This window comes from Nomascus leucogenys, chromosome 12 (genome assembly GCF_006542625.1).
Source record: "Nomascus leucogenys isolate Asia chromosome 12, Asia_NLE_v1, whole genome shotgun sequence".
Taxonomy (NCBI): Eukaryota; Metazoa; Chordata; class Mammalia; order Primates; family Hylobatidae; genus Nomascus; species Nomascus leucogenys.
In genome coordinates, this window is record NC_044392.1 from 28,483,649 (window position 1) to 28,498,620 (window position 14,972).

Below are 14,972 nucleotides of genomic sequence, written 5' to 3' on the forward strand. Positions count from 1 at the left end.
CTTTTCTTTTGCAGCTTCCTCACATTTTCCAGCCTTTCTAGAATTAAAGAGAGTTAAAATCTTGCTCCAGATTAGGCATTGGCTTAAGGAAATGTTGTGGCTGGTTTGATCTTTCCAGATCACTCAAACTTTTTCCACATCAGCAATAAGGCTATTTTGCTTTCTTATCATTCATGTGTTCACTGGAGTAGTACTTATGATTTCCTTTAAGAACTTTTTTTTTTTTTTTTGCATTCATAAGTTGACCAACCATTTGGCACAAGAGGCCTAACTTTCAACCTTTTGACCTATGTACTATTATTGTCATTCATTTGCTTTGGTCTTTACTTTGTAAAGATCATCTATCAGTCTGTATTCTTATGGTTTTCTTATAAATAAAATGTTTAGATTTGCCTATATGTTTACCATTTTTCTTGCTCATGATTTTTTCAGCATCTTAGGCTTCTTTCAGGGAACATTTTCCTACTGACTGAAATATAGTTTTAGAATTTTCTTTAGGGAAGGTTTGTTTGTGGTGACTGCCAGCTTTTATTTATCTGGAAATGTTTTTATTTTGCCTTTGGTTTTGTAAGGTAGTTTCAATAGTATACAATTCTTGGCTGACCGTAGGTTGAGAGTGCTTTTCTCTAGAGAGGGTTTCCAGTTGTTTCTGCTAGCAGCCAAGAGGTTGCCAAACTGAGACCATTTCACCTCTGTCTAGGTTTCTGGTTTACTGTGGGAATCTCTGATTTAGACTACCCTCCTTGATGCTTAGTTTCTCAGTTATCTGCAATACTGATCAAAACAACTTGAAGAAAATCTTGTCTTTTTCTTGCTTGTTGCCCATTGATTCCCTCTCAGGTTTCAACTCTCTTTTTTCAGTGGGGAAAGGATGGGGTGAGAAAGTTGCTGATTGGCGCCTTCAGAGATATCCCGGAAATATACATTCAAAGGCTTGTTTTATCCAGGATCTAGCTACTTTACAGTTGCAGAGTCCTTCAGAGTATGTATCCCACCACATAGGCTAAAGTGGAGGTCTTCAGGAACCATGTTCAGTTGAACTCAGTGCCTGTCACAATGATTCATTGAATGAGTAACTTACCTTTGACATAGGTAAAGAAGGTAGCTGTCAGTATAGCATGTACTGATAGATCTGGGACAGAATTGGTGCTTCCGCATTTGCTCCCAGTTGATGCCTGCATCTTTTCTAAATGAGCTTCTTTTAAGTTAAAGCAGATATTATTTAATAAATGGAAATGCCTGCCAGGTTGGTCTCTGTAGGTAACATATAAAAATTGTCATCAGTCATTTATCATTTATACCTTAGTAAGATTTTATTATATAAACAAAATGAAAGAGTCATCACATGTTTAAGCTAAAGAAACCTTAGACTTTATACATTTAAAAATTTAGGCCTGGCATGGTGGCTCATGCCTGTAATCCCAGCATTTTGGAAGGCCAAGGCGGGTGAATCCACAAGTTCAGGAATTCGAGATCAGCCTGACCACCATAGTGAAACCCCATCTCTATTAAAAATACAAAAATTAGCTGGGCATGGTGGCACGTGCCTGTAATCCCAGCTACTCAGGAGGCTGAGGCAGGAGAATCACTTGAACCTGGGAGGTGGAGGTTGCAGTGAGCTGAGATAGCACCACTGCACTCCAGCCTGGGCAACAGAGTGGGACTCTGTCTCAAAAAAAAAAAAAAAAATTTAGACTGTGAAATTTAACATATTCTATCCATATTATTCATAGACAGTGAGTTTAAATGTCTGATATAAGATCCTATAACAAACTCTACAACCGCCAAGAAAACACAGACTTTTATTTCATTTTTTATTGATACATAATTGTACATAATTATGGGGTGCATATGATATTTTGGTACATGTATGCAATGTGTAATGATCAGATCAGGGTAATTAGAATATCCATCACCTCAAACATTTATCATTTCTTTGTTTGGGAACATCCTAAATCTTCTCTTCTAGCTATTTTAAAATATACAATAAATTCTTATTAACTATTGTCACCCTACTGTGCAATCAAACACTAGAACTTACTTCTTCTATCTAACTATATTTTTGTACCCAGCAACCAATATCTCTTTACCACCCTCACCATGCTTCCCAGTTTCTGGTAATCATTCTACTCTACCTCCATGAGATCAACTTTGAAAAACAGGTTTTTGATAAGAAGATTGTGTGGAGGTTGTGCATGAAAAGACTGGGAGTTGGACACACCTGGCTTTGCCAGTTAGTGATGTGTGACTGGACAAATTCTTATTCTCTCTGTGTCTTAGTTCATTTTTCGCTGAAATAGATAATGTTAGTATGTCCCTCATAGGATTGGTTGTGAGTATTAAATGAGATAATGTATTTAAAGCATTTAGCAAATGTCTCATGCATAATGAGTTCAATAAATGTTGGCTGAAGATTTGATTACTCCATCCTTCTAGCTATAGAAGCAAGCCAACACAGAGGAGAACCTTGATCTTGAGAACATTGATCACCCTGAGCCATTAGAAAAATATCTAAATGTTATCTTAAAAAATAGAGCCATTGCAGCTTTCTTATATAAGCATATTTCAGTCGTAATATATATTTTTACAATTTAAAGGGATATTCAATAGCTTCCTGAGAAATGCAGTCATACATTAGTGCTTATTCAATTTCTGATGATGACATATAAATGAAATATGTAGTGCACATACCACTCTGCCTGATTCCCATGTTCTTGCTCTCATCTTGAGGAGAATATATTAAAGCTTAGATTTATGGAACAACTTGCCTAAGGAACTAAAAAGCCAGGTTTCTATACTAAACATCTTCACTAAATTTGTTAAGCATGGGCTCTTTCCATTTAGAGTGCATGTAATACAATCCTCTACATCTGAATTCTTCCATATATTAAAATCACACTTGGCAAAAATATTCCTTTTTTTTCTTTTTTGTTTGTTTTCTTTCACGTCAGATGGGTAATGTGCCAACAAACTTTGTGTGAGATGTGCCTCCCACAAACTGTTCTAACAATGCACATCTCACATATCAGTGTGAAAACCCAATTATCACGCTTATGAACCACAATAGGATTACAAAAAATATTTCCCCATTTTTTTGAGACTCAACACTGATTTTATCTCTGACTTTAAAGCCTCTTTTCCAGTATTTCAAGTTTTAAGATTATGTAAGAACTAGTAATAGTTAAATCTAGCAACTGAGAACTACCCTTACAAAATTGGACAGTAGGTTATTGCCCAGGAGTTTAAATAGTAAAATCCATGTACAATGAATGAGATGAGCCATCTCTAAAGTTAGGCTAAGAGATTATTAATAATCTTCAAACTTCTGACTCATGATTTTTGAAATTCCCCAAACACCAGTCAATGAGATCTGGGCATAATCTCAGTGAGACAGAATTAGAAAGTGATTTTAACATAGTAAGTAGAAATAATCAATTGCATTATATTATTTGCTTTAAAGTAAGGTATTGGAAGCAGACAAGCTTCCGTAGCGAAAGCTAAAAATGAGGGCCGGAGAGAAAACATTCAAATGTTTATTCAGCCTTATCCAAGGAATAAAAACTAACTTGTTGTTAGGTAGTGATTCATTATCAGGACTCACAACAATGATTTGAATGAGGAGGGACCATTAAGACTAATTATTGTGTTTTGTCTTCATGTTCTCCATCTATCCATTCATCCACCCATGCCCCCACCCATTTATTTGACAAATATTTATTGAATCTCTATCATCTGCCAACTACTAGTTAGATTATGAACACATGAAAATGAAGGACACAGACCTTGAACTCAAGGAATTCATAACTTAAAGGAAGAGAAAACAGAAAGACACATCAACCATGATTAGTGTAATTGGTAAAATGGTACAAAGAGAAATGGTATCCAGCCTCCCTTGAGGGGCTGGAGGGAAGAGTAGGTAAGAACAGAGGAAGAGTAGAGATGGGAGGCAGTGGTGGTTAGGCTATAGTGATGGACATTATGAAAAGAGTGTACAGGGAGGACATCACTAGTTTAAATTTGGAAGGATGTATGGAAGTTTGGTATGCAGAGAAAGGAAGAAAAGACATCCTAGGCAGGGGCACTGTGTATAAAACAGAGGAAAGACTGAAAAAGTGAGGCATTTTCTGAGAAGACCAAGAAGTTTGAAAAGAAATGAGGCTATAGTTTGGCAGAAGGCAGTTTATAAAGGGCCTCACAGACAATGGAAAATATTTTATAATTATTCTAAAATAATGAAGAGTAATTAAATGATGTTGAGTGAGATTATTATGAATTTGTGTTTTGTTTTTACACATTATTGGTATTGCAATAAATGTTGTCAAGGGTGTTACAAAGGAGACTCAGGGAAACCTGAAAAAAGGTAGTAGCACTGGGAAATGAGAGAAGGAATGGGTATGAGAAATACCTAGGTGACATGATTTATCTAGATTCATGGTTAAGTTTTTGGAGTGTAGGTAAGGAAGGGAAGGCAATTAGGATGATTTCCAAGTTTCTGACTTGGCTGGTGCCATGTTTTCTACTGTTGTTAGAAAACACACAGGAGCAGATAATGATGAAGACATGGTGAGTTCAGTTTTGGACCATGATATTTGAGTTTGACTACTCAAGTGGAGCTTACCAGAGGCAGTTGGATGTGTGAAGCTGCAATTTGGGAGAGAGATCTGGGTCACATATTTTTATTTATTTATTTACTTATTTATTTTTTTATTATTATACTTTAGGTTTTAGGGTACATGTGCACAATGTGCAGGTTTGTTACATATGTATCCATGTGCCATGTTGTTTTGCTGCACCCATTAACTCATCATTTAGCATTAGGTATATATCCTAATGCTGTCCCTTCCCCCTCTCCCCACCCCACAACAGTCCCCAAAGTGTGATGTTCCCCTTCCTGTGTCCATGAGTTCTCATTGTTCAATTCCCACCTATGAGTGAGAACATGTGGTGTTTGGTTTTTTGTCCTTGCGATAGTTTACTGAGAATGGTGTTTTCCAGGTTCATCCATGTCCCTACAAAGGACATGAACTCATTTTTTATGGCTGCATAGTATTCCATGGTGTATATGTGCCACATTTTCTTAATCCAGTCTATCGTTGTTGGACATGTGGGTTGGTTCCAACTCTTTGCTATTGTGAATAGTGCCACAATAAACATACGTGTGCGTGTGTCTTTATGGCAGCATGATTTATAGTCCTTTGGGTATATACCCAGTAATGGGATGGCTGGGTCAAATGGTATTTCTAGTTCTAGATCCCTGAGGAATCGCCACACTGACTTCCACAATGGTTGAACTGGTTTACAGTCCCACCAACAGTGTAAAAGTGTTCCTATTTCTCCACATCCTCTCCAGCACCTGTTGTTTCCTGACTTTTTAATGATGGCCATTCTAACTGGTATGAGATGGTATCTCATTGTGGTTTTGATTTGCATTTCTCTGATGGCCAGTGATGATGAGCATTTTTTCATGTGTTTTTTGGCTGCATAAATGTCTTCTTTTGAGAAGTGTCTGTTCATGTCCTTCGCCCACTTTTTGATGGGGTTGTTTGTTTTTTTCTTGTAAATTTGTTTGAGTTCATTGTAGATTCTGGATATTAGCCCTTTGTCAGATGAGTAGGTTGCAAAAATTTTCTCCCATTCTGTAGGTTGCCTGTTCACTCTGATGGTAGTTTCTTTTGCTGTGCAGAAGCTCTTTAGTTTAATTAGATCCCATTTGTCAATTTTGGCTTTTGTTGCCATTGCTTTTGGTGTTTTAGACATGAAGTCCTTGCCCATGCCTATGTCCTGAATGGTATTGCCTAGGTTTTCTTCTAGGGTTTTTATGGTTTTAGGTCTAACATTTAAGTCTTTAATCCATCTTGAATTAATTTTTATATAAGGTGTAAGGAAGGGATCCAGTTTCAGCTTTCTACATATGGCTAGCCAGTTTTCCCAGCACCATTTATTAAGTAGGGAATCCTTTCCCCATTTCTTGTTTTTGTCAGGTTTGTCAAAGATCAGATAGTTGTAGATATGCGGCATTATTTCTGAGGGCTCTGTTCTGTTCCATTGATCTATGTCTCTGTTGTGGTACCAGTACCATGCTATTTTGGAGAAGACAGAAGAATCAAATAGATGCAATAAAAAATGAAAAAGGGGACATCACCACCGATCCCACAGAAATACAATCAACCATCAGAGAATACTACAAACACCTCTATGCAAATAAACTAGAAAATCTAGAAGAAATGGATAAATTCCTTGACAAATACACTCTCCCAAGACTAAACCAGGAAGAAGCTGAATCTCTGAATAGACCAATAACAGGCTCTGAAATTGTGGCAATAATCAATAGCTTACCAACCAAAAAGAGTCCAGGACCTGATGGATTCACAGCCGAATTCTACCAGAGGTACAAGGAGGAACTGGTACCATTCCTTCTGAAACTATTCCAATCGATAGAAAAAGACGGTATCCTCCCTAACACATTTTATGAGGCCAGCATCATCCTGATACCAAAGCCTGGCAGAGACATAACCAAAAAAGAGAATTTCAGACCAATATCCTTGATGAACATTGATGCAAAAATCCTCAATAAAATCCTGGCAAACCGAATCCAGCAGCACATCAAAAAGCTTATAAACCATAATCAAGCGGGCTTCATCCCTGGGATGCAAGGCTAGTTCAACATACACAAATCAATAAATGTAATCCAGCATATAAACAGAACCAAAGACAAAAGCCACATGATTATCTCAATAGATGGAGAAAGGCCTTTGACAAAATTCAACAACGCTTCATGCTAAAAACTCTCAATAAATTAGGTATTGATGGGACGTATCTCAAAATAATAAGAGTTACCTATGGCAAACCCACAGCCAATATCATACTGAATGGGCAAAAACTGGAAGCATTCCCCTTGAAAACTGGCACAAGACAGGGATGCCCTCTCTCACCACTCCTATTCAACATAGTGCTGGAAGTTCTGGCCAGGGCAATCAGGCAGGACAAGGAAATAAAGGGTATTCAATTAGGAGAAGAGGAAGTCAAATTGTCCCTGTTTGCAGATGACATGATTGTATATCTAGAAAACCCCATCGTCTCAGCCCAAAATCTCCTTAAGCTGATAAGGAACTTCAGCAAAGTCTCAGGATACAAAATCAATGTAGAAAAATCACAAGCATTCTTGTACACCAATCACAGACAGAGAGCCAAATCATGAGTGAACTCCCATTCACAATTGCTTCAAAGAGAATAAAATACCTAGGAATCCAACTTACAAGGGATGTGAAGGACCTCTTCAAGGAGAACTACAAACCAGTGCTGAATGAAATAAAAGAGGTTACAAACAAATGGAAGAACATTCCATGCTCATGGGTGGGAAGAATCAATATCGTGAAAATGGCCATACTGCCCAAGGTAATTTATAGATTCAATGCCATCCCCATCAAGCTACCAATGACTTTCTTCACAGGATTGGAAAAAACTACTTTAAAGTTCATATGGAACCAAAAAAGAGCCCGCATCACCAAGTCAATCCTAAGCCAAAAGAACAAGGCTGGAGGCATCATGCTACCTGACTTCAAACTATACTACAAGGCTACAGTAACCAAAACAGCATGGGTTGCATATTTAAATTGGGGTTTAACAACATAAAGCAGAATTGAAGCCATGGATAAGAATGAGGACTGAGGACAGAGGCTTGAGTAAATTAACATTTAGGGAGACAAAAAGTAAAGGAAACTCAGAATGTCCAAAGAACTAGAAGAACCAGGTGAGAGTATGGGCTTAAACCATGGAAAGAGACTTCTGTAAATAAAAGTGAACAAGAGCATTTAATGTCACAAAAAGATCAAAAGAAAGGTGAGAAATGTAGATGTTCATTTGATTTTGAAATGTAGGGGTGCTCTTAGTCACCATTAAGTCCTTTTTTTTTTTTTTTTTTGAGATGGAGTCTCGCTCTGTTGCCCAGGCTGGAGTGCAGTGGCGCAGTCTCGGCTCACTGCAAGCTCTGCCTCCCAGGTTCACGCCATTCTCCTGCCTCAGCCTCTCCGAGTAGCTGGGACTACAGGCGCCCGCCACCACGCCCTGCTAATTTTTTGTATTTTTAGTAGAGACGGGGTTTCACTGTGGTCTCGATCTCCTGACCTCGTGATCCACCCGCCTCGGCCTCCCAAAGTGCTGGGATTACAAGTGTGAGCCACTGCGCCCGGCCGCCATTAAGTCCTTTTTATACAAAATATGAGTTGTGATTATGACCTACAATGTCCTATGGGAAACTAGCTTGCCAGCTTTTAAAAATCACTTAGGAATAATTGAGTCAGTGGCCAGGAGACATGAGATCTTCCAGCAGTAACAATTTATGCTCACTGGACAAGTAGGGCAGCTACTATGTTTCTTGTGGCCTAGTAAAAGTTTTAAATTTTACATGTTTGGATTACAAATATGTTGTTCCTCAAGGTATTTTTGTTGACAAGCAATTCGGCCCATTTGTGTGCAGCCACTGTGGCTGATCTGACATTCTTATAGGGCTTTGGGTGCTTTTACAGGGAATTCTGCCCTTATCTTCCTTCTTGATTAACTGGCTAAATCATATCATCATATCAATTTATTTCGAGAATGCTTCTGGTAGCTGGAATACATGCTCTGGAAATCTCCTCCCCTTACTATACCTCCCATTCCTTTAATTAATTTTGAAACATCATTTGTGTGGAAAGAAGGTTATTCCATATTTATATAATTACTTATATGCTAGCTGTGCTCTGAGATCATATTTGATTTGTTAAGATGCAAAGTGCAATTTTTTGAAGACTTTACTTTCGAGTGAAAGTTTCATTGAGCTCTGCCTCATAGACATAAAGGCTTTTCATGCTGATGCTGGGAATGGCATAAATAATGGTGGTAGGGTTACTTAATAGAGACAATGACAAATGTTAAAGTAGTCCATGCCAGCTGGAACCTGAAATGAATGGGCTTGAGAGAAGAAGAAAAAATATTTCTTGTCTATTTCAAGGAGGCTGGAGATAACCAGAAATGCATCATTTTGAAGGAACAATCAGGAGAGTGTAAGAGATATATAAATTAATTCATTCATTAAAAAATTAATTGAACACCTACTGTATACCAAGCATTGTGCAAAGTGCTGGCCATGTAATAGTTACCAAGATAAACAAGATCTCTGGATGCACAAAATGGGAGAACGTAGTATATTTCACATTTCAAGACTTGAAATTGAATTGAATTAAAAGTTGTCAGAAAAGGTTGGGAAAAATGAAAATAAGACTTGGGATCTCCTATTTAAATGATCTGAGAGCATTTGGATACCATTCTTCTTAGAAGAGCAAGTCTCATTGGTTATTGAATTTAGGCCTGACACAAGAAGAATTTGGACCTACACTAAAGTTTTACACTCCCTGGGATTCTTCATGGTGTCATTTTTCCTAGTGTAATCCTCCCTCCTATACCTGTCATGCTATTTCTGCCGGAAACACTTCTGTAGGAACCTTGACCATATAAACACAATGGTTAAAAACATGAGTTTTGTAATCAGACTGACCAGGACTCTAGTTTGTCATTGATGAGCAATGTATAACCATACTTACTTCATTGGACTTCTGTGAGACTAAGTGAAATGAATACTTAAAGCTTTTAGCACCCAATGTGCCTGATACATTGTAAGTGTCCATTATTATTAGCATTGCCCTGGATTCTAATAGTGACCCAGAGATAGTGCTAATCCAGAACCGATAGCAATAAAAGACAAATCCACCTTTGTACTAGCCACCTTTGTGAGTCACACCTGGTAAAAACTATTATATATTAAGTACTAATTATGTCCCAGCTTTATGCTAAGTAACTTACACATGAGTTGACAGCGTCTATTCCTCCTTGCCACTCTTCTCCTCTCATATTTTTCTTCTTACCATTGAAGTTCTGAGGACAACCTAGAAATAGGGCATCTCCTCAAATTTGGGGTCAATAGGTTAGAAAGGCTACACAGGTCAATGCAGAACTCTAATCTCTCAGACTCCCAAGTTTAAGACTGCACTTTCCCTCAATGCTGTATTTAGGTCTCTTTCTTTATTTTCCTGGCCAAGTCATCAGAAGCTGGTTGAACAGAACAGATCCTGAATAGTTACCTTCATGACAAATAATAACAGTTACACATTTTCCCATGATCTTCACCCCAGACAGGTTTCTGTCTCCTCACTATGGAAGGTGGTAGGGTGAATACCATGAAACCACGTGCTGCTTTCTTTTTTACCACTGGCAGAGTTTCACCCTGGTTGAATGGGTTCAAAGAGAAGGTTTCACTCTAACTGCTGGCCTTACAGAAACCTGGAACGTCTGAAGCATTATTATTATGGCTGACTTGTTCTGAAGAACTCAGGCTTTTCTCAGTTTTAGAAAGTGTAATTTTATGTACTTGTATGAAAGGAAGAGAAATACTGCCCTCAGAAATGAAAATTCTATCACGGCATCACTGTTAGTTAGATATCATATGTACATCGAGCTGCAGATAATAAAGCAGCCATGTTGAGCCCCCTGTGATGGCTGAAGAGCCTGATTCTTGGGTTGAAGAGGACAGACACAGGCAAGTTCTCCCCATCATCCTACTTGTGATTCGCCCAGTTGCCTGTTCTAATCTCCCTTTCTAAAATTCAGGCAATGTTAATTTTCTTCTCAATAGTATTAGTCAAATTTCTTTCAAATTTGAAATGTCAAATAGAAAACTCCCACAAAGTTGAGCTCGTAAATTAATCATGGCCACAGGAGCTAACCAGCAATGCCACTGGGCTAGACTTCAGCTCCTTTCCTGTGGCTCTAAGGCCTCCAACTCAGTGGCTTTTTTCTCTACTCATTCTCTCTGCTGCTGTTTAGGTCAGGCTCATTCACTCCCAGCTTAGTGTGCTTTTCTCTTGGACAAGATGACAGAAAGTTGACCTGGCCATCATAGTGTTTGAGTCCTTCTCCATCATGGGAAACTGGGAACAACTGTGTACACTCTGAGACTGTGTGGTAGAGGTGGAGAGGAGAAGGAAGAGGATAGTTAAGAGAAGTCTGAAGCCTATAGCTTAGAGAGTGTCTTCCTCGTGAAAAATTGCACTCACTGGGCAGTGGCGTTACAGAAACAGGCTTAATTTGGATTAATCTTTCTGTAAATCTGTATTGAGAATTGTTTCATAAAACAATGTCACCGGTCTTCTCTGTTGTTTGTCTCTCTTTTGCATAGGTTTAACATAATTATCTTTAGTTTTTCATTCTTAGGTATGATGTTGGTTGTCGATACTGATATTCTTTTTCATGTTAAGGAAACATCTATTACACACTTTTAAAGAGTTCATTTAACTAAAGCAATGGTTTTCAATTTGATTGAATTTCTTTTTGACGACAACCAGTTAAGATGCTTTTATTGTTTTTCTTATTTAATGTAATGACACTCATACCAACCACACTACTGGGAAGTTTTAAAGGGCTAAATATGTTAGGCTACTGGAATAGTGTCATATAGTGTTAGCTGTTATTATGATACATGATGTGGTGTGTTATCTTAATAAATTACAGATAACCCGTTCTTACATTCCTGGGATTAAACCACAAAGCCTCTGGCAACCTGGGCTGCTGACTGATGTGTGTCCCATGCTGGGGAAACTCTAAACATTGTAAACAACTTTTTTTCCCCAGGGGTTCAATGTTTTCCATTGGGATTATAATTGTGTGAAAGCCGGCATTAACTTCCCTCTCCCCCAGAAAACACTGGTAATAAGAGATCTGCAAGTGCTTACAAATTGAACAGAAGTGGTCTCACCTGCTGTTGGTCAGATTATTTTGAATGGCCAACAGAGTGTTGTAATTATAAAAATGTGGAAATGAGAGGTGGATTTGTTCAGAGGCAATTCACCTTGGTGTTTTTACACATCTTATGACAGCTTTAGTTCCAGACTATCTTTTCCAGGATGTTTGCATAGAGCACAGAGGCTTGGGAGCTAGAGATGGTATCTCTCTCCAGGTCAGACAATAGATTTGTTTCTTGAAAAAGATAATATAGTTTCTCTCTGTGGAGCAAAGTTTGGACAGTTTTGCTTGCAGCCACTTAAAAGATGGGAAGTTTCCTAAGCTCAGGGTTCCTCATCTGGGATGGGACATGCATGTGTGTGCAGGATCTGCCCAGGCCTGTTCTGTGTCGTTCCCTTCCCTGATGGGACTTAGGGACAAAGGGACTTATAGAGAACACGGAGCTTGTGCTGCATGCTCTGCCATGAGTAAAAATGGTTCAAATCATTTTGGGCTTGTTGTTTCCTTTCCAACTAAATTTTGAAGGGGCAGCAAGTCAGCTTAGCACCTATGCTGTTGCTTAGAGATTGCCTAAGCCCTTGACAAGAGTTACACAAATGACGCTATAGCAGAATAGTCAAAACAAAGTACTGCATGTGAACAGACAATTAACTCAGGGGAAATCTAACTAAAAACATATGGAAAGTTTCTTGATTTTACTTAGACATGCAAAATAAAGATACTCTTTATTAAACATATATCAGAAATAAGGTACTCTTTTTTACTTATCAAATTGACTGAATTTAAAAACATTTAACATTTGGTGCTGGTGAGAAAATGAATATAGTTACCTCATACAATGCTTTCAAGAGAGTGAATTCTTACTGTATTAATTTTCTATTGCTGTGGAACATTTGAATCTCTGAATTCTTTTTCTGGGATCAGCTGGAGAAAACGCTCTGCTTTTAAAGGGCTCATGTGGTTAGGTAAGATCCACCTGGATAATGTCCCTACGGTAAGGTAACAGAATCAGGGAATCTATCATATCCACAGTTCTTGGGATTGTGCAGGGTGTGTACACAGTGGGAAAGGGGGACATCTTAGAATTCTGCTTACCGTGGTTACTACAATCTTGGAAAGTAATCTGGCAATATCTTTTGCATTATGCATCCGTATACATTTTGATTCTGCAACCCAGCTTTTAGAACTCCATTTTTATAGAAGTACAGCAACATATAAGAATAAAAGTTCAAAAATGTTTTCTGCATTGTTTGTAAAGACCTCAAAAGGAGAATGCTTGAATAAATTATGAAATATCAAAGGCATTCTTATTGTAAATAACTTCGATCTTTATTGATTTGTATGGTGACAAATGCAAGTTGTTGAGCAATATGTGTTTAACAATATGATTCTATTTTGAAAAGAAAAATACAGAAACTATATGTATATACAGTGTGTGTGTGTGTGTGTGTGTGTGTGTGTGTTTGTGTATGAACATGGAGAAGCAGGGATACCAACCTGTTAATTAGATTGCCTCATGGGCTAGAAATGGAAAGAGTTAGATGGGGTGGTGAATGGGGAGACTACTAGGAACTTTATCTTGACACATCTCTGCACTATTTCACTTGCTATAAGTAATATCTCACTTTTGTAATTAGAAATAATAAATATTATAGAAAGCTAAACAAAATGCATATCTCTTGTAGAAAGTTTGCAAAATACAGTCAAGCCTAATGAAGCAAATAACAATTATCCACAATCCAAACATCCAGCCACATTTCCTTTTAACAGTTTGCTATATTCTATGCACATACATCCAAAAATTCAAAATGCTAATATTACTTTGAATCTTGATCTTTTTCATGTGAATATATTACAGATGAAAGTCCATCTTCACCCTAGGATTATGTACATAGTTATGAATATTTTCTTCCATGGCTATTATGGTCTAATTTTAAATATTTAAATGTTTAATTCCCCTGAAATTTATTTTGGTGTACAGTGCTAAATGACGATCTAATCATCTACATTTTTTCCCAACTGGTTAGCTATTATCTCAATAACATTTATCAAATAGCCATCTTCATTTATTAGAAATGCCACTTGTATTATACCAAATTCTTATACAAAGGGTCTTTGAAAAGTTCACAGAAAATGTAGAATATAAAGAAAACTATTTCAAAAATTTTTCGCACCACAATAAACTTGTACTAACTTGTGATAAAATATCTGAACAAGATCTAGCTTGAGGCACTAGGATGAATAAGACATCGGTTTGAAGAAAGTCCCTATCAGGAGCAACACGAATTCTGCTAAAATTGAAGCAAGAATGAACGTCAAATTTATGGTGAAGCTTGAGGGGAAGGATTGTGAAACCATCAATGCTTTGTGACAAATTTATAGAGACAATGCCCCAAAGAAATCAGTAGTTTACAAATGGATAATTTATTTTAAGAAAGGACAAAATGATATTGAATATGAAGCCCACCATGGCAGACCATCCACATCAATTTGCAAGGAAAAAATTCATTTTGTTTGTGCCCTAATTGAGGAGGACTGATGATTCACAGCAGAAATAATAGTCAGCCTCACAGATGTCTTAATTGATTCCACTTACACAGTTCTGACTGAAAATTAAAGCTGAGCAACTTTTCACTCAATGGGTTCCAAAATAATTGTACCCAGATCAGCTGCAGAAAAGAGCAGAGCTTTCAATGGGAATTTTAAATGAATGAGATCAAGACCTTGAAACATTTCTTTGAAGCACTGTAATAGGAGATGAAACACAGTTTTACCAGTGGGACCCTGAAGACAAAGCCTGATCAAAGCAATGGCTGTCGAGAGGTGGAAGTGGTCCAGTTTGCAGACAGGGCAAGAGCAAAGGTTGTGGCAACATTTTTGGGGAACACTCAGGTTATTTTGCTTGTTGACTTTCTGGAAGGCCAAAGAACAATAACATCTGCTTATTATAAGAATGTTTTGAGAAAGTAGCCAAAACTTGAGCAGAAAAACAACCAGGAAAGCTTCACTAGAGAGTCCTTTTTCACCATGACAATGTTCCTGTTCCTTCCTGTCATCAAACAAGGACAATTTCATGAATTTCGATGGGAAATGATTAGGTATCCACCTTGCAGTCCTGATTTGGCTCCTTCTGACTTCTTTTTGTTTCCTAATCTTAAAAAAACATCTCTAATGGGCATGCAATTTTCTTCAGCTAATAA

General features: G+C 37.7%; 1 protein-coding gene and 1 pseudogene across 2 annotated transcripts in view; one reads left to right on the forward strand and one right to left on the reverse strand.

Moving 5' to 3' along the window:
• Window positions 1–14,972, forward strand: part of TNFSF4 (TNF superfamily member 4) — a 230,892-nt gene that overhangs the window by 118,425 nt on the left and 97,495 nt on the right. The gene's annotated exons all lie outside the window — the stretch shown is intronic.
• Window positions 2,946–3,070, reverse strand: LOC115837820 (annotated as a pseudogene).